At 53.9% G+C, this 24,332-nt stretch overlaps 1 long non-coding RNA gene across 3 annotated transcripts; it reads left to right on the forward strand.

Annotated features, from left to right (window-relative positions):
* The first annotated feature begins 6,521 nt into the window (after window positions 1–6,521).
* On the forward strand, window positions 6,522–13,668 carry LOC103162743. 3 transcript variants are annotated; one of them, XR_003485127.2, is made up of 4 exons: window positions 6,524–7,039; window positions 7,162–7,316; window positions 10,913–11,002; window positions 13,054–13,668. It is a non-coding gene; the product is annotated as an uncharacterized LOC103162743 (long non-coding RNA). The 3 variants fall into 3 exon arrangements; XR_004769756.1 differs by having other exon boundaries at window positions 6,522–7,305; XR_004769755.1 differs by having other exon boundaries at window positions 6,523–7,316.
* The last annotated feature ends 10,664 nt before the right edge of the window (window positions 13,669–24,332 follow it).

Below are 24,332 nucleotides of genomic sequence, written 5' to 3' on the forward strand. Positions count from 1 at the left end.
AGAAGGATGAAGGACCGAGGGGGAGGGGAAGGGGGCTCACACAGTCCCCTTCCTTCAGCCAGCCCCTGGGTACCTTCCATTCAGCCCTAGCCCCCTCACAGCCCCCAAGTCAGAATAAGCTCAGGTAGGTGGACAGGGAAAGAGCAGCCACCGCCACCTGGGAGCCCACCAGGAGGAAAAACCAAAAGGAGGAGAAGAAAGCTGGCGGGAGGGAACAAGGGAGGGGAGCAGCAGGCGGGAGGAGGAGAGAGAGAGGGAGGGACGGAGGAGAGACGCCTGAACAAAGAAACGAGGAGCTGGGGCTGGCAAGGGGTGCAGGGAAGGGGCGGACAGAGGAAGGGGTCCAGAGGCACCTGGGGGCGGGACAGGGGGCCAGGTGGTCCAATTGTCCAGCCTGATCCAGACCTCCCAAGCTCATAGCGTGTGTATGTGTTGGGGGGGGGGGAACGACCCTGTCTTAGCAAAGGAAGGTTGGCTCCTCTCTAGCTGAGAACTGCCTCGATCAAAGGGAGGCAAGAACAGGGCTGTGGGGGATCGCAGGGAGGAAATTACTAACAGCACCCACCACCTCCTCAGCTATTGCTCTCCCCACACCCCAAGACTCCTTCCTAGAGCCTCAGCCTCCCCCTCCCCCAACACCTCATGTTGGATCAGGAAGCAGACCTGCTGGGCCTGAAACCCCCTTTTGTGGCCAGGGTTTCCCAGTCAAGGTCACCTGGGCCAGGCTCCATCCCCACCCCCCCAAGGTATGCGGAGTAGCGGGGGCTGAGGCTGGGCTTCTGGCCTTCTCTCCAACCCCCACCTTTCTACTTCCGGGCCTGTCTCCTTTGGAACTCAGGGGGAACAGTGCGGGTGGATGTGCCTGCACCCTTGCCTTGCCCAGACAAGAGAGTCCACGGAGTCTATCGAGGCACACCCCCTGGGCGGCCGGAGAAACCCCTGCTCCATCCCACCCCTGGGAACAGTTTTCCCATATCTGTAACTAGGGTATCGGATACTGAAGAAACAGCGAATTCAGGGAGACAAGAGTCCTTCCACCTGGCCCGCTCCAGGGTGGACATGAGGGGCGTCTGTTTGTGCTCTCCCCAGATGTTAATGGACTGGTAGCAAAACGCACCTATCTCAAGAATAAGGACTTAGTGGTCCAGCTGGGCCCCCAGTCCTAGTTCCAAAGGACTCTACGTCTTGACACTTTCCTTGCCTCACCTGCTCTAGGCAACCCACTCCCACCCCCGCTGTCCCTTGCCCACTTCACCATTAGGGCCCCAGGTTCAAACTGGGGCTTGACTGCAGGCTCTTCCAACTTACCAACACCTCACATACAGGGAGATCCCTAAATCCAAGCAGGACCAAGATGCAGTTGGGGGCCTGGAGGTCGGCAAAGGGCTGGAAGGAAAGCCATTTGGAGGCAGATCCTCCTGCCCGGCTGTTCCGGGTGACCCTCCACGTGGGGGCTTCCCATTTAGACCTTCCCTTGAGGCTGACCTGGTCTTCAGACTAGAGCCATTGAGGCAATGCATGCGCACCGATTGGGAAAGAGTGCTGCTGCAGGCGTCAGCAGAAGACTAAAACAGAAGGATCCGAACTCCCACTCCGCGAGGGTGAGGGTACCCACCCAAAACCTTGCGGGGGTGGAAAAAGTTAATTCTTCACACACTGGTGACCCGGCAGACCACATCACCCAGTCACACATCTTTACACCGTCCGGAAGCTGCGAGGTCCCGGCCGCCGGGACAGGTATAGCTAGTCCCGTCGCCTGGCGCCCGCGGACAGTGCGCCACGGTTCTCCAGACCCCGCGCACTGTACACTTCTAAGGAGTTGCAGTGCCGCGGGTCCCAGTGGGGTCGAGGGGGTCGCGTTCCCTCGGTACTCACCTCGTCCACGGCGACGGGGCCTGGGCGCCCGGGCGGTGGTGGCCGCCGCAGCACCAGAGAGGTTCGCGTCGGGCCGGTCCGCTCTAGCGGCCCCCCGGGGCCACGGCCCTGTCCGCGCCCTCTTGCTTCTGAGCTTGAGCCGGGATCCGCACCGCGACCTCGGCTTCACTGGTTCCACTGGCTTCGTGCACGTCAGCAACCGAGGCCCCGGGCCCCAGCCCGGGCCATGGAAAGGCTCAGGGGCGCTCGGGGCCGCCTCCCCCGGGGAGGGCTGCGGGCGCCCCCTGGCCTGCGCGCCGAGGGCGCATTCCCCGGTGCGGGGCGCGGGCGGCGGCGCGCGCTAGGTTACGGAGCCCTGCGCTGGGCTCGGCCGGATGGCGCTGCGCTTGCCTGGCTGCCTGACTGGGGCCCGGAGACCGCGCGGGGCTGCACGGGTCCTCGAGGCGTGCCTGGGTCTACGCTGCGCTCGCGGCTCCCCGGACCGCTGCGGCTTGTTCCCTAGCTGCTCCGATCTCGAGGCCGCTGGCGGGACGGGACGCTCGGAGCCGCGCGCGGAGAGCAGGCAATTGGCCGCCCGTGGGCGACATTTGCATAGCACGGCCCCGCCCCGCCGGGCCCGCCCGGCCCCACCCCCGGGGCGGGACCCTCCCGGCCGCCGCCCCGCCCCCGCTCCACCTGTCCGCGGACTGGGCTCAGGGTTCCCAGGCGGTGGGCGACCCGCGCCAGGGGAGGCTGCTCTGCGCCCTGCACCCCCGCCCTGGCATCGCGGGCGGCGCCCCCGCCCCGCCCTGGCTTTGTCTCTCCGTGGATACAGCGCGCACATCGCGCCTGGTGTTTACCCGGGCACTCAACTCCCTAGTGAGAAGGGCTTGAGCACAGGGGAACAAGCAGGCTGCACTCACCTGCGCGCCCCCTTCTGCGTCCCTCCTTCCTACTTGGAGAGAGCAGCGGCCCTCTTCGAAGGACCTGGGACGGCCCAGGCCTCTCAGCAGGTGGCGGTGCAGCCCCTGGGACGGCTGGCACTTCTGGACCTTCCGACAGATGGCTGCCTGCAGAGTAGGTCAAGACGGTACAGCCCAGCCACTAGCTCTGTCCAGCTACCCAAACGCTCCAAGCGATCACCTCAAGCACTAGTAAGTCCTATTTCAAGCCAACGGCTCCCACAGACTTTCCCTTTACAGTGCCATATTCCAGAGAAACCAGATGAGGAGTCGAAGCCTCCTGCCCTAAAAGGGGCACTTGCTTTCAAGTAGCATCAACAATTGAGCAAGAGCCTCCCTTGACCCCAGGAAGGGTCCCTCTGAGCAGCCCATCCCCCAAGGTCATGGCCCCATCAGCCAGAACCACTTCTCAGCCCTTCTCCGCACACTCTGCTGTGGTCCCCAGAGGTTTCGGCCCGCTTTGTCCTCTGCTTCCTCCTTGCCCTCCATCGCCTTCCCATTCCCTCCTCCTCCTCCTCCTCCTCTCTCCGTGTTCCTTTCTCGTCCCCTTCTCTTCTGTTCCCACTTGCTTCCCCCTCATCCCTTCTCAGCTTCTCTTCCCATGCCTGTCCCCATTTGTCCCTCTCTTTTCCCTGCTCTCTCCTCTCCTCCTTTCTTTTTTTCTCTTACTGTTCCTCCTCTATCCACTTCTCTTCCTGGCTAAGACCCCCGGGGCGGGGGTCACTCTTCCTCGGACCCATTGACTGGGTGCCTGGAAGTAGAAGGTAGAGCGGGGTATCAGGATCCTGCTGAGGGTCACCTGACTCAGAAGTCGGTACCACCGTGTGCTTCCAGGAGGGAAGCATTTGAGGTGAAGAAACATCTACCTGCTGTTTATGCTGACTAGTGAGTGACAGCAGCCGATCTCCCCTGTGTCAGGCTTCATTCAAAACACTAGCAAGAGTCTAGGTGTGGTGGTATATGCCTTTAGCCTTTAATCCCAGACCTTCTCTGAGTTCCAGGACAGCTTGGTCTACATGGCAAATTCCAGATCAGCCAGTGCTATATATTAAAGTCCTGCCTCAAAAAACAGACAAACAGGGGCTGAAGAGATGGCTCAGACGTTAAGAGCACCGACTGCTCTTCCAGGGGCCCTGAGTTCAATTCCCAGCAACCACATGGTGGCTCACAACCATCTGTAATGAGATCTGGTGCCCTCTTGTCTGATACCCTCTTCTGTACATGCAAATAGAGCACTCATACACACAAAATACATAAATAGATAATTTTTTAAAAAGTAGCTGTTGTAGCCAGGCTAGTGGTACAGGCCTTTAATCCCAGCACTCAGGATATTGCAGAGGCAGGTTGATCTCTGTGAGTTCTAGGCCAGCCTGGTCTGCAGAGTGAGTTCCAGGACAGCCAGAGCTATATAGAGAAACCCTGTTTTGAAAAAACAAAACAAAACAAAACAAAAAAGTGTCTTTCACCATAGCTATGGTTTCCAGCACCATCTCTTCCATTCTTCCACAGCCGCTACCTGTTGCCTCACAGTCACAGCTGAACTGTAAGGGTGGGTGTGAAGGGTCTGGGAAAGGACAGCTCTCAACTGATCTGTTCATGTGAAGAACCCCGCAGACACACAGAACAGCCTGTCACACAAAGTCTCAGGTGATGGGGAAGACAGGGAGGGGGCCAGAGAAGGGAAGGAACAAGAATTGAACCTTACTATGCAGAGCAGAAGGCCAAGTCCCCCTTAAACTGTCCAACGGGGCTGAATAAATTATTTAATATTTAAAAATTGAGTATTGATAAGCATGGTGGCACACATCTGCAATGCCAGCAGTTGGGAGGTGGAAGCAGGACAATTAGGAATTTGTGGTCATCCTCAGCTACAAGTTGGAGGCTAGCCTGAGCTACATGAGACCCCATTTCAAAAATCCTGAATGAAAAGAAGGAAGAGGAGGGGGGAGAAACAAAGCAAATGCCTGAGTATTAGTCCCAGAAGCCCAATGCCTATAATCCCAACACTTCAGAGTCTGGGATAGGGGACTGGAGAGTTAAAAGCCAGCTGGGACTGCATAGTGAGATGCTGTCTACAGAAAACAAATACCTGTGGAGACACAGGCCTTTACTCCCAGCTCTCTGGAGCCTGAAGCTGGCAGATCTCTGTGACTTAGTCTCATGTATCTCAGGCTAGCCTCAAACTTGCTGGTAGCCTAGGATGACTTCAACTGATCCTCCCCCCCCACCTCCACCTCCACAGAGATTCAGCCATGTATTTTCATGTCAGGCATATGAGGTACTGAGGATCAAACCCAGGGCTCTTGGTTTTATTTTGTTTTGTTTTGTTTTGTTTTTGGGGGGGCGGGTGTTCCAAGACAGGATTTCTCTGTGGCTTTGGAGGCTGTCCTGAGAAGATGCCCTAGCCAGGCCTTTGTGCCTCCTCTTTAAGACTCACAGATCCACCTGCCCCTGCCTCTGCCTCCCGAGTGCTGGGATTAAAGGCGTGCGCTGCCACCACCCAGCATCTTGTGCGTGATTGTTAACACTGTCAACTAAGCTATATTCCCCACCTGTAATGTGTTATTATATAGTACTATTTGAAGAAATGGTATGTAGTTTTCTGCAATTTTGCCTTCAATCTTAGAGATTCAAAGAACCTTTAAAACCAGCCCTGGTTTAATTCCAGCATTTGGGAAGCACAGGCAGGCAGATTTATGTGAGTTTTAAGCCAGCCTGGTCTACATTGTAAGGTTCAGGTCGGGCAGGGCTACACAGAGAAGCAGCTCCATTGTCCCCACCATAGAATTGCAGGAAGAGACTGAGAGAAGTGCTCAAGGCATACGCCCACCAAGCTGTGGTGCCTAAGGAGAGAGTCAGGAGTTGAGAGAAAGCCTAAGGGCAGAAGCCAGGCTCTGGTGCCTAAAGGGAACCAAAGGCATGCAGCAGACAGGTGCTCTGGGCTTGGCAGAGTGCTAGAGCCCCAAGCCTCACTTACAGAGTTCAATATATCTTTATTGAATGATTCGGAGAGCAAGCCAGGGTAGCCCCAGATCTAAAGAAAATGAGCCAAGAAGCCCAGAGGTGAGACAGCTAATATCCTACCTTGCTCAATGGACTGACTGTCTTCTCCCTGATGCCCGGAGTTCTCCTCACCCCCTCACCACCCATGTTCAAGTTCCCCTGAGAGGATGCCCTAGCCAGGCGTTCGTCCCTCCTCTTTAAGACCCTCAGCTCCAGGCATGCCATGAATCTCCTGCAGCTCCCACTCCAATCACATGGTAGAGTAAGAGGAGGGTGTTCAGACAGCCAGTTAGCCGGTCCTGATGGTAGCTTGTGACTTGGCTTTCTGTACCTTCTGGGGTTTCCAGGTGGGCAGGAACTGGCTTAGTCCCCACCCTAGGTGATGGTGCTCCCTAAAAGCAAGAGAAAACTCCTTCCTCAGGTCCTCCAGCCCTTCAACCTGGCCCAAACTGTTTTTGGCAGATTTTGTGCCTGTTTCTCTTCCAGGCTGCGCTGTGAGAACTGCACTGCAGCCTCTTGGCCTCCTGCTGCCTCTACATCCTCTATCTGGCTGCCAAAGAGAGAAGCCTGAAGATGCATTGCCCCAGCTAACCTGAGAGGGACCTGCCTCAACCCTCTGCATATGGAGGCTGGACTTGGAAGACCTCAGAGACCTGCCACGCCCCTTGGATGAAGGTGGTGTCTACACTCCCTCCCCTGCACCAGTCTCCAGGGAACCTGTTTCCCGGGCCTAGCAGGCAGAGCAGGCCCTGGCCCGCCCAGCATTGCTGGCTCAGATTTCCCTACTTTCTGGTTTTCTCATCTCCCCTGCCCCAGGCGCCACTGCCTGCTCTCTCGCCCAGCCCCCACTCCCGGAACTGGAACCAGAGAGGGGGAGAATTGGGAAGGGGCCTAAGAGGGGGTGTGGGGCAGCCAGTTGGGCAGCACCAGGAGGGAGAGGCAGTGAGGAGTCACCCCTGGCCCAGGGCCAGGATGAGGTTTGGTTCAACCTCCTGCCCAGTCTGCCCCAGAGGCTGGCTAGGAGCCGATCAAAAGCTGGAATGACCCACCTCCCTGGCTGCTTACCAGCCTTTTTGCTGCTGTTCCCTCAACTAGGAATGCTCTTCCCGGGCATATATGCCAGTTGGAATCCTGTACTTCCTCCAGGACTGAGCCTTGATCATCTTTCACCCATAGACACTGTCTCTTGCTGCCCAAGAGCCTGAGTGTCCCCTCTAAAGGTTTACCTCCTCTTCCTCTGCTTTTGGAGCCCTGGACTCGCCTAGGAACCTCTGAATTCTCATTTGGAGCCTTCCCACATGTGATTCCCTCATACCTAGAATGCCTTCCTGTTTCCTTCTAGATCTGTAGGTCCCCTGGGCAGAGGCTTTGTCACCCAGGAAGCTGGTCCTGATGATGGATGAATCAGAGCTCCCTGGGGTCCTAAGGATCCTACACCCATCCAGGCTCTAGGAAATCCTGAATTCCATCAGTAACGGCCGCCCATGTGAGTTCAGTGTGAGTAACAGAGACAGACATAAGGGACTAAGATCCTTGCTTGTTATCCTTTTATTTTATGTGTGTGTGTGTGTGTGTGTGTGTGTGTGTGTGTGTGTGTGTGAGAGAGAGAGAGAGAGAGAGAGAGAGAGACAGACAGACAGACAGAAACAGAGAGAGAGACAGAGAGAGAGAGACACACACACACACACAGAGAGAGAGAGAGAGAGAGGAAGGTGGGGCTGAGAGGACTTAGCTCACTGACTTTGAAGTGACCCCTGACTGAGGGCCATCCTGAGCACATCCTGTTTAGACAGAGGCCATATAGCCCTTCTGCAACCCATCAGGCCTGACTGGCCTGCTCTGGGAGCCAAGAGCCAGGCCTAGAACTCCATGCATGTTAGGCTCTGCAGAGCCACACCCCCAGTAAGAGTTGGAGTGACAACTCGGGTTTCTTCGGTGTGCATGGCATAGATGTCTCCTCTAAGAGCCTGATCAATGATTACTGGGCAGCAAGGCAATGGAGCTGGCTAAGGACACTACCATATCAGTAATCCTGGCCTTGCCTGGCTCTGTGGGCAATTCTTCCTCCGGGCAGTTCAGGCCCAAAAGCCTGGACTCTTATATTAGCAAATACTTACAGTTTCACCTTTACAATGTGCAAAATGCCAGGTGACTCTGGATAACCACAGCTTACTTAGCAGCCAGGGCTGCCACCTCCACAAGGCCAACTTCCCCTCTTATCTGACACTATGAAAGCTGCCTCCTTGTTCCCCAACCCCCACTCTTTCCTCCCACAACTTAGGCAGGATTCAGAGTGGCTCTGTTAAAATGGATGATGCCAGGTCATAGTTCTGAGCTTACCCAAAGCTCTCCAGGGCTTCTACTTTGTTGAAAGTCAAATCCAAGTTGGATATAGTAGCACACACCTATAATCTTAGCACTCTGGTGGCTGAGGGAGGAGGATAGTGAGTTCAAGGCCAACCTGGGCCACATAGCGAGATGCTCTCTCAAAAAGAAAAAAACAAAAAAGAAAGGAAGGAAGGAAGAAAGAAAGGAGAGAGGAAGGGAGGGGAGAGGAGGGCAAGAGAGGGGAGGGGAGGGGAGGGGAGGAGAAAGGGGGAGGGAGAGGGAGGGAAGGTGGGGAGATGAAGACAGCTTGGAGCATCAGTGGTCAGAATGAACCCAGAGAGAAGACAGCAGCCCAGTGCAAGCATGGAGTCAATGTGAGCATGTGTGCAAGAGTCTACAGGAAGAACTTTCAGGAATAGTCAGTATAGAGGCCCTGAGGCTGGGATAGCCCAAGTGTGTAAGAGAGGGCAAGAGTCAAAGAGGTAGTGATGGGAGACAGCCCATCTAAAGACAGCATCCACCTTCTCCTCCTCTTTTTTTCTTTTATTGTTGTTTATATTACATTTTTGTTTAGTATGGGAGGAAGTCAGAGAACAACTTGAAGAAGCCAACTCTGTTTCCATCGTGTGGGACTTGGGGAGCAAACTCTGCCTTTTAAGTTGGAGAAGAATCCACCTGGAGTCCTTGCTACTGCATGACCTATTCTCATGTTCAGTGGTTAGTCTGCCCCAAGAGGGCAGGAAGGTCTGTTCTGTGTGTTGCTTCTGCAGATAGTGAGTGAGTGAAAGACTCATTTGGGGTTGAGGGGTGCTACATATTCTGACCTTTTTGCTTGAAGTGGGATCTCTGCTCGAACTGGGGGGGGCACCGTGGGGCCTCTGCTCACATGGTGGGGGAGGACCATGGAGCCTCTGCTGGCACTGGGGTGGGGGAGGACCATGGGGCCTCTGCTGGCACTGGGTGGGGGAGGACCATGGAGCCTCTGCTGGCACTGGGGTGGGGGAGGACCATGGGGCCTCTGCTGGCACTGGGTGGGGGAGGACCATGGGGCCTCTGCTGGCACTGGGTGGGGGAGGACCATGGGGCCTCTGCTGGCACTGGGTGGGGGAGGACCATGGGGCCTCTGCTGGCACTGGGTGGGGGAGGACCATGGGGCCTCTGCTGGCACTGGGTGGGGGAGGACCATGGGGCCTCTGCTGGCACTGGGTGGGGGAGGACCATGGGGCCTCTGCTGGCACTGGGTGGGGGAGGACCATGGGGCCTCTGCTGGCACTGGGTGGGGGAGGACCATGGGGCCTCTGCTGGCACTGGGTGGGGGAGGACCATGGGGCCTCTGCTGGCACTGGGTGGGGGAGGACCATGGGGCCTCTGCTGGCACTGGGTGGGGGAGGACCATGGGGCCTCTGCTGGCACTGGGTGGGGGAGGACCATGGGGCCTCTGCTGGCACTGGGTGGGGGAGGACCATGGGGCCTCTGCTTGCACTGGCGTGGGGTAGGGATGGAGGGGTCCTAATTTGATGATTCTCTCTTAAGAACTGGCCTCAGGAGAGACATGTCTGAAAGCAGCAGCTGCAGTAGCAAGGACTCCAGGTGGATTCTTCTCCAACTTAAAAGGCAGAGAAACTTTCTAGGGGCAGACACAGTCCCTTGGGCAGAGGCAGACCTCAGGGCTATGAGAGACCCCAGCAGCTCACTGACAAAGCGGACCATGGCAGCTCTGGTCTTGTGAGGTTTCTGGCTACCTCCCAGGACCGCATCTGCTGTGCACACTCCCTCCATGTGTCTATGTGGCCCCGTCCTGGGGGAGGGGGGCCCAAAGAGGGTTCTGCAGCCAGGCTTGCAAGCAGGGATCTGGACTTACTTAGTTCCAAATGACTGGGGAATGTCCCTTCCGTGACAGTGGTGCTGGTGGCTTGCCTCCCCCCAACCCCAGTCCCTCTCTCCCAGCAGGGGAGTGGGGCCCAGATGAAGGCAGCCCCCACCATAGGAGGGGGAAGGGCTAGTACACAGACACTGGGCACCCTGCCATCAGGCCTTCCTCCCAAGGCCTGGTTACAGGTCATCCTAGAAGAGGGGTTGCAATTTCAGGTCACTATCCCTTCCCTCCCTCCAGAGATCTGAGGCCAGAGCATCCCAATTAAATCCCCAGCCTCCTTGATCCAGGAATCAGAGTTTTCACCAGCAAGGCCTCTGAGGCATAGCGGCATAGCGGCACTGGGATGGGCCAGCCAGGAATGCTCCTTCTAGAGCAATCTCCCCTTTACAGGGCAGAGCCTTAGTGCTTTGGAAGGTGTCAAGGCAGCAGGGTCAATGCCAGGCATGTGTGCAGGAGCTAACTCAGCTCTGGCCTCACTCTGTCTTTCCAAGAAGGCGGCTCTTCATGCTCAGTGTTGTTGCAAAGCCAAGTGGGTACCATTCTGTCTTGGGAGGGCTTGTTTTTCAAGCATAATTGGGCATAGTGGGACCATCGCCATATGTGGTCTCCAACCCTTCATCCAAGGATGGGGAGGGGACATCCACCGTGCTGTTAGAAGTCGGTGGAGTCCTAGGATCAGGCCTTTGGCTGCACATCATCACATATCCACTGAACAGAGACCTAGAAGAATAAGAGTGTACCTGATTTTGTCTGTGGATTCCAGACCAGGACCCTCTTGAATGTTGGGGTGCAACCTCTGAAAGGGAAACTTGACCAGGACTGCCTTGAGGGTGATGGGGGAACGACATGTTTTTATTTCAATTTAATTAAATGTATTTATTTGATATAGCATCACAGGTTGGCCTCCAACTCTATGCAGATGAGATGACCTTGAACTTCTGACCTTCCCACCTTCACCTCCCAAATGCTAGGACTACAGGTATGTGCTACCCTACCCTACCAGATCTGGTTTTATGTGATGATACTTTATCAAATCCAGGGCCCCATAAATGCTAGTAAGTAATCTATCAGCTGAGCCATACCGCTAGCCCTGGTTCAGATTTTAAGGTATTCCTCTGGCTGATAATGGCCCTAAGAGAGAAAGTTGTGGATATGCAGGAGAAAGGCCCCAAATCTGGCTGGGACACTGGGGTGTTTCTAGACCTCTTCGGACCTCCTCAGCTTTCTTTTGAATTCCAACTCATTGGGTATGGCCTAGATTTTGGATTGAAGATCCATCCAGGCTACCTCCCTGGCTCTCCTACTCTCAGCTTGGCAAGTCTCCCTCCCCTCCCCTCCCCTCCTACAAGACTGATTTAAACCTTAATCTGAGGACAAGTTTGTACAAAGCTCTAGCTTGCTGTCAGAGGAGCAGGTACCAACCTAGATGGAGGGATAAGAACTTGGAGAGGGAAGGACTAGGGAGGGGCGTGGTTTGTTTGAGACAGAGAAGAGATCTCACACTCTGCCCTCCTGGCTTGAGAATCCTCAGAACAACTTGGGGACTTTGTTCCTGACAGCCAGTAGAATATTCATACATCTACTGCCTACTGTGTGTCACTCCTGTCTACCAGCCATACTGGTCATAGCTGACTGCAAGGAGGCTCTCTGAGGCTCACAAAGCCCTCCTGACCATCGATCAAAATAGCCCACAACAATCATGCATGCATATAGTGTGCGTACATGTGGATAAAGCAGTCATATGCATAGAATAAAAGTTTAAAAGAAAGGAACATACAGGTGTTTATAGGGTGTGTGTGTGTGTGTGTGTGTGTGTGTGTGTGTGTGTGTGGTGGCTGAAGCTTAATGACAAGGAAATCGTCCTCTATCATTCTTCTTTTTGCTTTTGTTGGTTTTTTGAGACAAGGTTTCTCTGTGTAGCCCTAGCTGTCCTGGAACTCACTCTGTAGACCAGGCTGGCCTTGAACTGACAAAGGTCCTCCTGCCTCTGCTTCCTGAGTGCTGGGATTAAAGGTGTGCTCCACCACTGCCTGGCTCCACTATCACTCTTCTCCTTTATTCTTTGAGGCAGGGTCTCTCAGTTTAACCCAGAGTTTGCAGATATGGGTAGTTTGACAGAGATTCTAAAAGGACGGATGGGCCAGCATGCTCACCCAGCATTTACATGGCTTCTTCAGATCTGAGTCCCTTTGCTTGTTCAGTGAGCTCTTCAACCTCTGAGCCATCTCCCCAAACTCATTTTGTCTTCTTTCTTTTTTTTCTTTTTCTTTTTTTTTTTTTTTTTTTTTTTTTTTTTTTTTTTGGTTTTTCAAGACAGGGTTTCTCTGTGTAGCTTTGGAGCCTATCCTGGCACTCCTCTGGAGACCAGGCTGGCCTTAACTCACAGAGATCCACCTGCCTCTGCCTCCCGAGTGCTGGGATTAAAGGCGTGCGCCACCAACGCCCGGCTTTGTCTTCTTTTTAAGGAAGGAATTTGATATGGGGGTCTTTTTCAAATTTTTATTTTTTACTTATATATATACATATATATATATATATATATATATGTGTGTGTGTGTGTGTGTGTGTGTGTGTATGTTTTTGCACACATACATGACAGTGTTCTTGGAAGGTACAAGAGGGTGATGAACGTCTCTGGGAGCTGTAGTTACAGTTGGCTGTGGTGCTAGGAGAGATTAGCAAGTACTCTTGACCATTGCGCTATCCCTGCAGCCCCAGCTACAGGGCTTTTATATATATAGATCAGATTAACAAGAACTCAAGACACCAGGTGGTGGTGGCACACACCTTTAATCCCAGAACTTTGGGAGGTGAGGACAGCCTGGTCTACAGAGTGAGTTCCAGGACAGCTAGGGCTACACAGAGAAACCCTGTCTCAAAAAACTAAAAAAAAAGGAAAGAAAGAAAAGAATTCAAGACCTCCTGCCCCATCCTTCCTAGGGCTGGATTAGGCAGCTCCACACACAGTTTTCTCTTAGAAAGCAACCCTTAAAACACAACAAAAACAATGCTTTCCTTGTTGTCTTCTAGTCCACATTGACTCAAGTCCTCCAGTACCTGTCTCAACCTTGAAGCAGCTACCCATCCTCCTCTCCAGGCACCCAATTCCTGCAAGCCTGAGGAAATACACACGCCGGCCCTGCGGCTAGAACCAGGAAACCCCAGCCCTTCTAGCTCTTACTGGTCTCAGGACAGCTGTCATGGGACTATCTGTCTCTGACATGGTTATCGGGAGATAACCTCAACAGTTAATCCTCAGTGCTTCCATTTCCCTCCCTGGAGGGGAGCTGTCTGTCCTCTGCATTATTTGCTCATGCTCAGACCTTCAGTGTTTCCAGCAATGAGGGATTCCAGCTGAAGGCCGGCCTTTCAATTTTTTTGTTATTGGGGCTGGAAGTATCTCAGCGGTGAAGAATATTTGCTAGTCTTGCAGAGGACCTGGGTTCAATTTCCAGCACCAACATGGTGGCTCACAACTATCTAAAATATAAACCATCTTAAAAAAAAAAAAAAAAAAGGAAAGAAAGAAAAGAATTCAAGACCTCCTGCACCATCCTTCCTTGGGCTGGATTAGGCAGCTCCACACACAGCTTTCTCTTAGGCTCACATGACTCACATTCATACCCATAAAATAAATTTAAATTATTTTTGTGTATTTTTTGGGGGGGGCAGGGTCTCTCTATACAGGCCTGGCTGTCCTGGAATTTACTATGTAGACCAGGTTGGCCTCAAACTCACAGAGATCCACCTGATTCTGCCTCCTGAGTGTTGGGATTAAAGGTGTGGGCCACTACACTTAGACTAAAAACATTTTTTTGATTGATTGCTAGATTGAGACTGGGTCTTTTGTAGCCCAGGCCTTATGAAAGTGTTATGTAGCTGAGACTGGCCTTGAATTCCTGATCATCCAGCCTCTACCACCCGAGTTCGGGAACCCAGGGCTTCAAATATACTAGACAACACTCTACCAACCTAGCTCCATCCCAAGCCCCTCCAAGGTCCTAATCTCATTTAGATGGGACTGGGGGTGGGCTCCTGTTGGCATAGAACTTCAGGGAACGAATGGCATTTCCCATCATGGGCCAGGTTAGTCTCTGGGGTAGCATTCTCCTGAGAAAGGTTGAGCATGGCTAGCCCCAGAGAGGCCAGTCTTTGGTCATAATCTAGTCCAGGGTCTGGGGCCTTAAAAGATATGATGAAGCCTGACTGCCAGGGCCTCCATCACCCTGGGACTTTCAGGTGGGGAGGTAAGGACAAGGCAGGGCCGAGAGCACAAGGCATGAGTGATACCTTCCTCTGTCTCCTAAGAGGTCCCCCTGGCCTGGTCCAAATACTCTCCCTAAAAGCTGCCTTTGCCTTGCCCAGTCAGCCTATGTTCTGTTAGCTCCAAGGCACAGGTTCTCAACCCGTGGGTCATGACCCTTTGGGGGTCGAAGGACCCTTTTCACAGGGGTCACCTAAGACCATAGGAAAACACAGGTGCAGGAAGGGCCACGGAGATGGCCAGGCAGCCCTGGAGCTGTTTGACTTGACTGCTTTTCACTCCCCCACCCTGCACAATTTGGGAGCAGAGTTTATGTGCAGAGCTGTGTAGCAAGGCCGCTGGCAGGACCAGGACGCAGGGGGTTTTCATTTATCCCTGGTGTTCTCACCTTAAAGTGGGAGCACATCTGTTCCTCACCAGGTTGTAGGAGATTCAAATGAACCTCCATGAACAGATTCCTGAGAGCTGTCGTTAGTATGTGTAGTGCATTCTCCCCAAGTTGTTATAACTTATTGGCCCTCCCTACTAGTGACAGGGAGACCAAAATGCCAATATCAGGGACACAGGGGGCCTGTCTGGAATTGCTCTGCTGGACTCCCAGAAAAGAAGGAGCAGGAGTGGCTCATAGCTGCTCTGCTATGACCCTGATTCCTGCCACTGCCTCTGCCTCTGCTTGTCAGGCGTTCAGGCCCTGTAGCAACATATATAATACCCACGTTCACACCCACTGGAGCCTCCTTAGGGAAGGCTGCCTCATTTTCCCCCTGGGAGATTACCTGTTTGCAGGCTGTCATGGGAACACAATGTTAGAAAAGCAGGCTACCTGGACTCCTGGGTCCCACCCTGCCCCTTCCTTAAACAGGCCCTGGCCAGCCTCAACCCTTGATGTCCAGCCCAGAGTTCCTCCAAACTGTGATGGACCAGGAACTGTAGGAATCCGCATGCACGATGAGGTTCTGGGGGTCAGCAGGGAGACCTTCCGACCTAGGAGCAGGCATAGAAAGAAAAAGGTGAAAGCTAGATCTAGAGTTAGGTGAGGGGTAGCTGGTCAGAGGGGAAGCAGAGATGCAAAGAAACAGCCAGCCTTTCACAGGGGGCTGGATGCTCATGGAGACCCCCAGCCTGTGGGACCTTTGCTGCCTCTATTGATTGACTGAGAACTCTCTCCAGAGGCACAGGACACCTGTGCCTCTTTAGGCCATGTTGCTTTCACAAATGCTGACAAGCTGGGGACCTCAAGGTTTCTGGGAGGGCACAAGGCCACAGTGTCCCTGTTACCTTCAGTGCCTACCTTCCTAGTCCTCCTCAAACCTGGTTTCCACTCAGGCACACCCACTGATGATCCCTGGGCGGAGGCAGGGCCCCTGCTTCCAATGGCTCCTTTCTAGTTAAACATTTATGACCCTTGATCATAAATGGTGAAATTGAGGCCCAGAGAGAGGGCCTTGTCCAAAGTGCCAGGGAGCAGAGGACTTCACTTACATCAGCATCCTCTCAGGTCCTGGCAATGCCATTCACAGCAGGAAGAGTCGGACTCTGGCTGCTCTGGCTGCAGGCTGGATGTCTGGTGTTTCTGGCAGCCTTGGTAGTGCCTCTCTGAGTCCTGCCCTGCGCACTCCCCAGTGGCCCAGGCAGCGCTTCCCACCCGTGTGACTCTGCTTCCAAGCCGGTTCTCCTTGTCTTGAAAGCCTCTTTTCTGCCCCTCACTGGCCTCTCTTGGGCTGGGGGACCCTCTGGTTAGCTCCGTATCCTTCCTGGGGGACTCCTCCTTGGCAGCTGTGGCTCCTCTAAGTGCTTCTGAGGAGTCTGGGGAGACCACCTCGGCTAGAGCTAGGGACAGAGGCTAAGTAGAGATTCGGGGCAGGGAGCACTGGAGGACAGTCAGCCTCAGTCTCCCCCAAGGGGCTGTCTGTGTTCCAGGTGTCAAGCAGGCTCTAGACTACCCCACCCCCACCAGGTGTGAGGCTTCCGGCACCTCAGAGGCCCCTTTGTCCCTTATCTTCTCTGCCTCTTTGGTGGCAGCATGCAGATAAGCATCCCTTTCTGGGCTGAAATTCCAACCTGGCAGCTACTCCACCCCCTGGGGGTCTGGGACCTGCCAGCTGCACACTCTCCCGGGACCCACCCAACACGTACATTCCACCCACAGTTCTCCGCTCTAGCTCACATTTTTCTCCCCTCCTCTACATTTGAGCCAGGGCCCCCCACTACTCTCTTGACCATGTACCCCACATCCTCACCCCTGACCCTCCACGTTTTGTTGACAGAGTCCCCCCTCTTTTGACCCTCATAGCTGGGGATGGAGAGCATTGCAGGTGGGGTCCCTGGCCTACCAGGGGGAGACTGAAGCCCAGGAGCTGACCTTTGTGTGATCTCAAAGATCCCCCACGCCAGGGCAACCCCGGACACGCCCCCTAGGCTTCCTGGACCACCCTTGTCATGGACTCTCCGTCTCCATCGCTCAGCCCCGTCTCAGCCTCTCTTCTTCCCTGTCCCCCCTCCCCCCTCATTAAGCCTCCTAAACCCGCCAGCTCCCTGAAGCAGGAAATTGCATTCTGCCAAGATTAAATGGACTTGAACGCCCTGCCTCTGCCCGCAAGGGAGGGGAGCTGAAAGGAGCCAAGTTTGTTGGGGGTGGGGGTCAGGTCCCTGAACCCCAGCTAAGGAAAGAGGACCTAGCAGGGTGGGGTATCTCGGGGTGGGATGGGGGCTTCCTGAAGGACAGAGGGGAGAGGACGGCGGGCCTGAAGTAAGGCAGGGTCAGAGAATTATGCCCCCTTCTCACTGCAGTGGGATGGAGAATCAGTGAGAGGAAGCTATTCAGTGGGGGCAGGGGCAGGTTCTGATGAGGTGGGGGTGGGGCAAGGGGCAGGAGGAAATGGTGATTGGGAGGTGAGAGAGGGTGCCTGTCTAGCTGAGGCCCAGTCAACAGGAAATGGGACGTGAGCTCTCATGGGTGTAGGCCTTGCTTTTTGGAGTACCCAGTGGGAGGAGTTGGCACATCGCACTCCTGCGATGGTCCAAGGTCTCACAGCAAGGGCACAGCTAGAGTATGCATATGACCTTGGGTCCTCCGGAACCCTTTACACAGTCCTGAAAGCATGCAGGACCCTACAGCCCACAGCCAAACATTGTCTGAAAAGTGTCAGCACACAAAAACCCAGGGCTGTGCTCAGGCCTGTACTTTTTTTTACATGGGATGCTAGCTAAAGCAAGATACAAGCGCCAAGTCTGCTCTGAAGACAGAAGACCCAGAGAGCTCTGAACGGACCAAGGGGAAAGCTGTGCCAAGGCTAACCCCAAGGCTCAGACTCTACTCCTATTGAAAAGTTTCTGCACCCCATAAGCCTCTCTGCTGACCCAACAATCCAAATCAGACTAAATCAAACCAAATTAGAAAAAGCCCACGTTGAATGGATACAAGGCTCCTGGATGACCTTCCAGTCCATGTTGTGTCCCCCCCACCCCCAGAGAGGAGATGGGAAAGAGAGACTAGAAAACCACATGTCTATTTTCTGGGAGGCAGTTTAAATGCCCTGTGGGAGTGGTCTTGAGCATCTCTGGGGGAAGGGTCGTCGTTTGGGGGGCTTTCCAAGATGCAGCAGGGTTTGGAGGGAGATAGGGGAAGGGAGCTTGGGGGTAGAACTTCCACCAGAACATTCCAGACTCTTTGGATATATGGATGCCAGGGGCTGGAGTGAAGCTTCCACTGTAACATCTATGGTCCTCACCAGCCACATATCTCATCAATGAAGACACTCATTCCCATTTCCCAGATGAGTGTTCTGAGGCCAGACAAGCTGCTTCCCTTTTTGGGTCATAGGGTTCCCCCAAGGCTAACCCCACAAGTGAGGAGAGTAGGAGGTGGGTCAGACCCATCCCTTCCTTCCCAGAGAGAGGGGAAAAGACGAGTAGGCTTCCATGGCACCCTGGGTCTAGTCCCATGTCTAAGGCAAGCCATGGCCTTGAAGAAACACAGAGGAGTCCGGCCTGTTAAGACTGATCACATGTCACCTTGGAGTTGTAACCAGAGACTTCAATGCGTAGCTAGTAGTGCTATCTATGCCAACCTGTTCTTGGTCTTTGGGCCATGATAGGCTCTGGGACACTGGGAAGGACAGCTTGGCTCCTTCAATGTGGTTTCAAGAAATGACCAGTTGAAGCAGGGCTCACACCTTTAATCCCAGCACTCAGGAGGCGGAGTCAGGCAGATCTCTGAGTTGGGGGTTAGCCTGGTCTACAGAGCAAGTTCTAGGATAGCCAGAACTACACAGAGAAACCCTGTCTCAAAGGAAAAAAAAAAAAAACAAGAAAGAAAGAAAGAAAGAAAGAAAGAAAGAAAGAAAGGAAGGAAGGAAGAAAGAAAAAGGAAGGAACGAAGGAAGGAAATGGCTAGTCACAGGTTGTGGGTTCATGAACACCTCAGGCATTGTGAGCTCCAGGGCAGGGCTGGAGGCCTATCCCACTGCCTCCACCTTGACAACACTCTGTTGATGGCCCCAGCCCCACCCACCACCCAGGCTTTGTCTGTTCACATGCTGGTGCCCATTTCAGGCAACCTGAGCTGGGCAGTCACTTTCCCAGAAAGGAGGCTGGCTCCATCCTGGCGGCTGCTGAAAAATGGGCTTCACCTGCCCAGATGTGGGAGAGCTGACCCTTACATCCTGGGAGGGGCAGATAGGCTGTAAAGCAGGTATATACCTGCCTCCTCGTGCATCTGAGTCCACCTGGCAGACCCTGGGAAAGGGCACAGCTGAGTCCCGCTAAGACTGTTGCTGGCCTGGATGCTTCCTAACGACTTCCTGGTTGATTTCAATCTCCAGGTGGATCACTGGAACAGCTGCTGAAAGATCTGAGCTGGCTTGTCCTTCCTTCAGGTCATGGATGGGAAATGACCCAAGCCCTGCCCTACCTTGTTCAGGCATAACATCCCCAGGCTATCACTTATGAACAAAGAGGGGTCCCTTTCCCCAGGACCTCCTGTTAACCTCCCATGCCGTTGCCCTCCAGTCACGAGAGAGGTTATATGTTGGAGACCCTGGTTCTGGCTAGTTTATGTCCTCAAGGGAGTCTTCCTCGTCCACCTTCTTCAGTTGCTCACATCTCCTGTCCTTGTCCTTTGACCTCTGATTGGATGGAGACCACTCCTGTCTCGATCACTTTGGTCCAGCGCTGAAGAGGGAAGAGTACAGTAGGTTCGGACTGGTCCGATGTCACCCTTAGAGGCACTGAGTAACCGTTGAGCCACCCAACCAATGGATCCTAAGATACAAGCTCCTTCCAAAGGCTTAATTTGTGAATTTCTTCCCTGCTTTGCATGTATACAGACTGTGGGCCTTCTCTTTCCCAGGAGGTGGGCATCAAGGGCAGGAGGTGGGCATCAAGGGCAGGAGGTGGGCATCAAGGGCAGGAGGTGGGCATCAAGGGCAGGAGGTGGGCATCAAGGGCAGGAGGTGGGGAAAGCTATAGACATGTTGGTTTCTACCTTCAAGAAGCCCAGAATCTTCCTGGAAGACAAAGCTGGAGTTGAGAAAAGAGCCGCTGCCCCAGAGCAGGTCAGCGAGTGGTGCTAGAAGGGCCAGGAGGTAAGGGTGGGCACCGGGGCCAGTTGTGCGTGACGCTGTGGGATTCAGCTAAGGCACCTGCTGACCTGCCACTGAATCTTGGTGGTCTTCCAGATTAGAGTGAGGTGGCTGCCCAGAGAACATGTGTCCATGTCTGGGCTTGAGCTGGTACCTCCCTTAGGCTATAACTACTTGTTGGCGTATTCTCAGCTCTTCTCTTAAATGGCCCCCCAACACACACACAAGGGGGTGGGGTTCCTGGTCCTGGAGCCCCAGGGACCTCTCTCTTCTGACTTTGCCTTTCCAAATCCAAGGAAATCTCCAGCTCCCTGCATATGCATACCTGGGGGAGGGGCAAGGTGCCGGCTCTGGTGTGTGTAGAGGGGAATGTGCCAGGAGTCTAGGCAGTGCCCAGTGCTGAGTGAGCTCCTTACACTGCCACCCAGCCCAGCCTTGTCCTGCCCCAGCAGAGGCCCTCAGAGCGGCCTCCTCAGGCCCTGATGGTCTCTCACGGCAGCCTTCATTTAACTCAGAATCGGGGTGTTGCATAAGCTTTCCAAGACCAGGATTCCTTTTGGACCTGATGGCAAGCTTGAGCAGGTCACACTGCCAAACCTTGGCAATACTTCCTCAGGCCTTTAGCCATGGAACTGCAGTGTGGCTCAGGTCAGCTTCCTGATTCCAGGGAGCTCCTTGGTGAATATAGGAACCCGGAGTTGTTGAGAGAGGGCAACTAGCTGCTCATGGCTTGATAACTCTGGGAGACTACGATTGATTAGGGAAAGGCGAGTGTCTGGGACATGGGCTTCTGGACATCCCCAGGAGTCTACCAGCTGAGTGGTATGTAAGCACAGGCTTAGGGACATCCTCCTGACCTGGGATCGTCCTCCCTAGCCTAGCAGGTAGCACGCCTCCATCCAAGCTCATGTCCTCCCCATACACCCCTGCCCCTCCACCTCTTTGTCTGAGGTCCTGGTTTAACCCCTCCTCCTCTACCCATCACACCAGCTGGCAGGAGGACAGAATTAATGATGCCTGCCGTTGAAAACTGTGTGGCTTTGTCTGGGCCAGTGGGGCAAGGCTGGTGGGGATAATAATTCACAAAAAGTGTCAAACAGTGACTTTATTGTCCTGAACGTAGAGGACAACAGACCCAGGTGCTCAGGCTCTTGAGGACCCTATAGAGTTTGATGGAAAGGACAGCAGAGACTGCAGGTGGAATAGAATCTAGGACTGGGGTTACTTCTTACTGGAGCCTAGGGAGAGCAATGCTCACCCAGGAACACTCAGGTCTCTAGGGCTTCTCTGTTTGGGATGGAGGAACATGGTGGACAGGGCCTTCAGTTTACCTATAGCATCCCAGAGTTGACTTACCCATCTGGACCCTCAGAAGGACTGCTATGCCCCAGGGGCTGGGGAGCTGGAAGTGGCTTCCCTTTGTCTCTGACACCATCTGATGACACTGCAGTCCCTGGCTTTGGGAAAGCAGGCCTGGGGCTGGAGTCAATCCGAGGAGAAAGGCCCCCAGCCCAAGGGATGGGAGGCATGGGGGGACAGGCACAGAGCAGAGCTGGGCGCAGGGGTGGCCACACATGCCTGCGGCAAGACCACCAGGAACTTCCCCCTTCTGGAAACCTCTTCTGTCTGCCTGCTCCAGAGACATGCCAAGGCGTGAAAGTGACATGCGACGGGGCAGTCTCAGCGAGCGAGACTGCTGCTTGTCATCCCATTGTCTCCCAGACATAGTCCACTCTGCTTGGATGGAGTCAAGGATATCTGTCTGTCTGTCCTGGGCTATAGATCTCTTCTTCAGTCAAGAAAGAGGGAGGGTATGTTGACCTTTTATGAATTTGCTGTGAGTATGTTTAATGAGAATCTGGTGTCTAGGGACAGAGGGGAGATTGGTCCTCCCTCCTCAGATGCCCTCTGCCCAAATCCGGTCATTCTAAGGTTCTGCTGTGCTAAGCTACTTAGCATTAGGACACAGCACAAACAACATCTGTTCCTTGGCCCAGGGTCTGAGCCTTGGTATCTTGAGATCCTAGGATGAGCCCTGGGGACATAGGAGGCCTGTCAAGGGTCCCTGTGGACTTTCCATGCTCCTGTGTCCTTCTTTAACCACATGGGCTGCACCCTTACCCAGGCACCCTTACCCAGGCAGGCCTCTGCCTGCCAAGCCATGTGACACTCTCATCTTACCCTAACCTGGGCTTGAGGATGAGTAGGGAGAGAGTCATCTTTTCTCCAGGATCCCCTCAGGGAGGCACTGGACCAGTCTCCAGTCAGTGCTTTGCGCCTCCCACCTCTAGCTGGTGGCTATGGGCACCCCCCAACATTCTGACAGTCAGAGAAGAAAAGAGAAGAAACAAGGTGTCTGAGGATGAAGACTGAGGGGTGGAAATTACCTCAACTGAATTTTAAAAACCCCTGGCTGGTTGCCATAGTAACAGAAAGGTGCATCCCATCACCATGGCAACAGGCAAACACCGAGGTCTGCTGCTGGGATTGGGGATTTGGGATATGGCCGGAGGGGGTGGGCAGAGGAGGCAGGCTTGGGCTAGAGCAGTTGGGGGTGGGGGGGACTAGAGGACCCAGAATTATTCACCCCATCTTTTCAGGGGGCCAGAAGGCCAGGCTAGATATTTTCTTCCTGGCAGTGGGGTCACAAGAGAAAGAATGTTGAGGAGTAATCCCCTGGCTCCCACCACCCACCCTCATCTCTTCATCCCCAGCCTGGAGACTGAAGTAGGATGCTGGGCTTCTAGCTGGACAGAACCCAGAACTTAGAAACTATGTGGCTTGGCTCCTGACTTCAGAAAGGCACAATGTGGGGAGTCATTATCTCTGCTCTCAGGTCTTGAGAAAGTAACTGTACATGGCAGGGACCAGGCCTAGGATGCCTAGAAGACAGCTTTGCAGTATGCTGAAGAGGTGACACACACCTGGATCGCTGACACACAGGTGACACACACCTGGATCGCTGACACACATACCTGGATGATGATGGTGACTGCCGCACACCTGGAGTCTGACTCTACAGGAAGCAGTCACCTTACCCATAAACCTGGTCTTCAGAGTCACTGGACTCTGATTTGGTGATGGTCCAGAGAGAAGCAGAAAAGCTCCTCTTTTGTTGTCCCTAAAGATCTCAGGACAAACCTGGCAGCTAGAGCCACATATGACTTGAGGTTCTGGTGCAGGCACAGTCTTGATTACGCGTCCATCATTTCATCTGTGACCTTTGACATACATAGGCCCTGTGCTAAGGACTGGACATTAGGCCACTGGTCCCATGGCCTGACAGTCTACCAACAAAGTGAGTCTCTTGGGTTACCCAAGGACACCATAAGATGCTTGTTAGACACACCTGGGAGCACCGTGGCTCCTGGAGTCTCCAGCTTTTCCATTAAGGCATCGGTGCCGCTGTGGCCTTGGAGACCTGGCTCTGGGGAGGCACAAATGGACTGGGAGGCAAAGGAGGTGGGCACGAGGGGTGCTGACCTTCCCTCACTGATCACCAGACCAGGTTTTTGTTTGTTTGTTTTTTGTGTTTGGAGACAGGGTTTTTCTATGTAGCTTTGGAGCCTGTCCTGGAACTCATTCTGTAGACCAGGCTGGCCTGGAACTCACAGATATCTGCCTTTCTGAGCTCCTAGTCCCAGTGACCTTGTCATGGGGAGGGAAGCTGGGATGGGGAGGGAGGCATTCAGGGAACCCCTTTAACCCCTTTAGGATCCTACTTTCCAGTTCAAGTCAACCTAGTTTAGCCATGTTAGAGGTGCTGACCAACCAGTGACAATAGTTGTTCTGTTGGTTGTTTTTGTGTCATTTTTATTGCATGTGTGTATCTGTGTGTGTTTGCATGTGTGGAGATCAGGTGACAGCTTGCTGCTGGAGTTGGTTCTTTCCTATCATGTGGGGCTTGGGGACTGAACAAATCATCAGGCTTGGCAGCAAGATCCTTTACCCAGCGAGCCTTTCTTTCTTTCTTTCTTTCTTTCTTTCTTTCTTTCTTTCTTTCTTTTTCTTCGACAAGATTTTTCTGGGTAACAGTCCCAACTGTCCGGGTACTTGATCTGTAGACCAGGCTGGCCTCCAACTCACTGAACTCTGCCTGCCTCTGCCTCCCAAGTGTTGTGATTAAAAATGTACACCCACCCCGTCCATTAAGCCATCTTAACAGCCCCTGGTAGGGTCTTCTGTCAAGCACAGAGACCACCCTGCATGGCTCTGTGTGCCCTATCTTCACCAGCCCCAAGGAGGCAGAGACAATAAGGGTAGACGAGTCTTCATCCTCAGGAGCCCTGGGCATGATACCACTGAGTCAGGGAGGAGTCACTGACCTTGACCCCTGAGGTCAGGGCTGAGGGAACTCAAACCTTGTACCAGGCTTTCTCTTGGGCCACCAACCAGCTCCCAAATCACAACATGGAGATTTATTATTAGTCATGAGTGCTCAGCCTTAGCTTAGGCTCTTTTCT

This window comes from Cricetulus griseus, chromosome 4 (genome assembly GCF_003668045.3).
Source record: "Cricetulus griseus strain 17A/GY chromosome 4, alternate assembly CriGri-PICRH-1.0, whole genome shotgun sequence".
Lineage (NCBI taxonomy): Eukaryota > Metazoa > Chordata > Mammalia > Rodentia > Cricetidae > Cricetulus > Cricetulus griseus.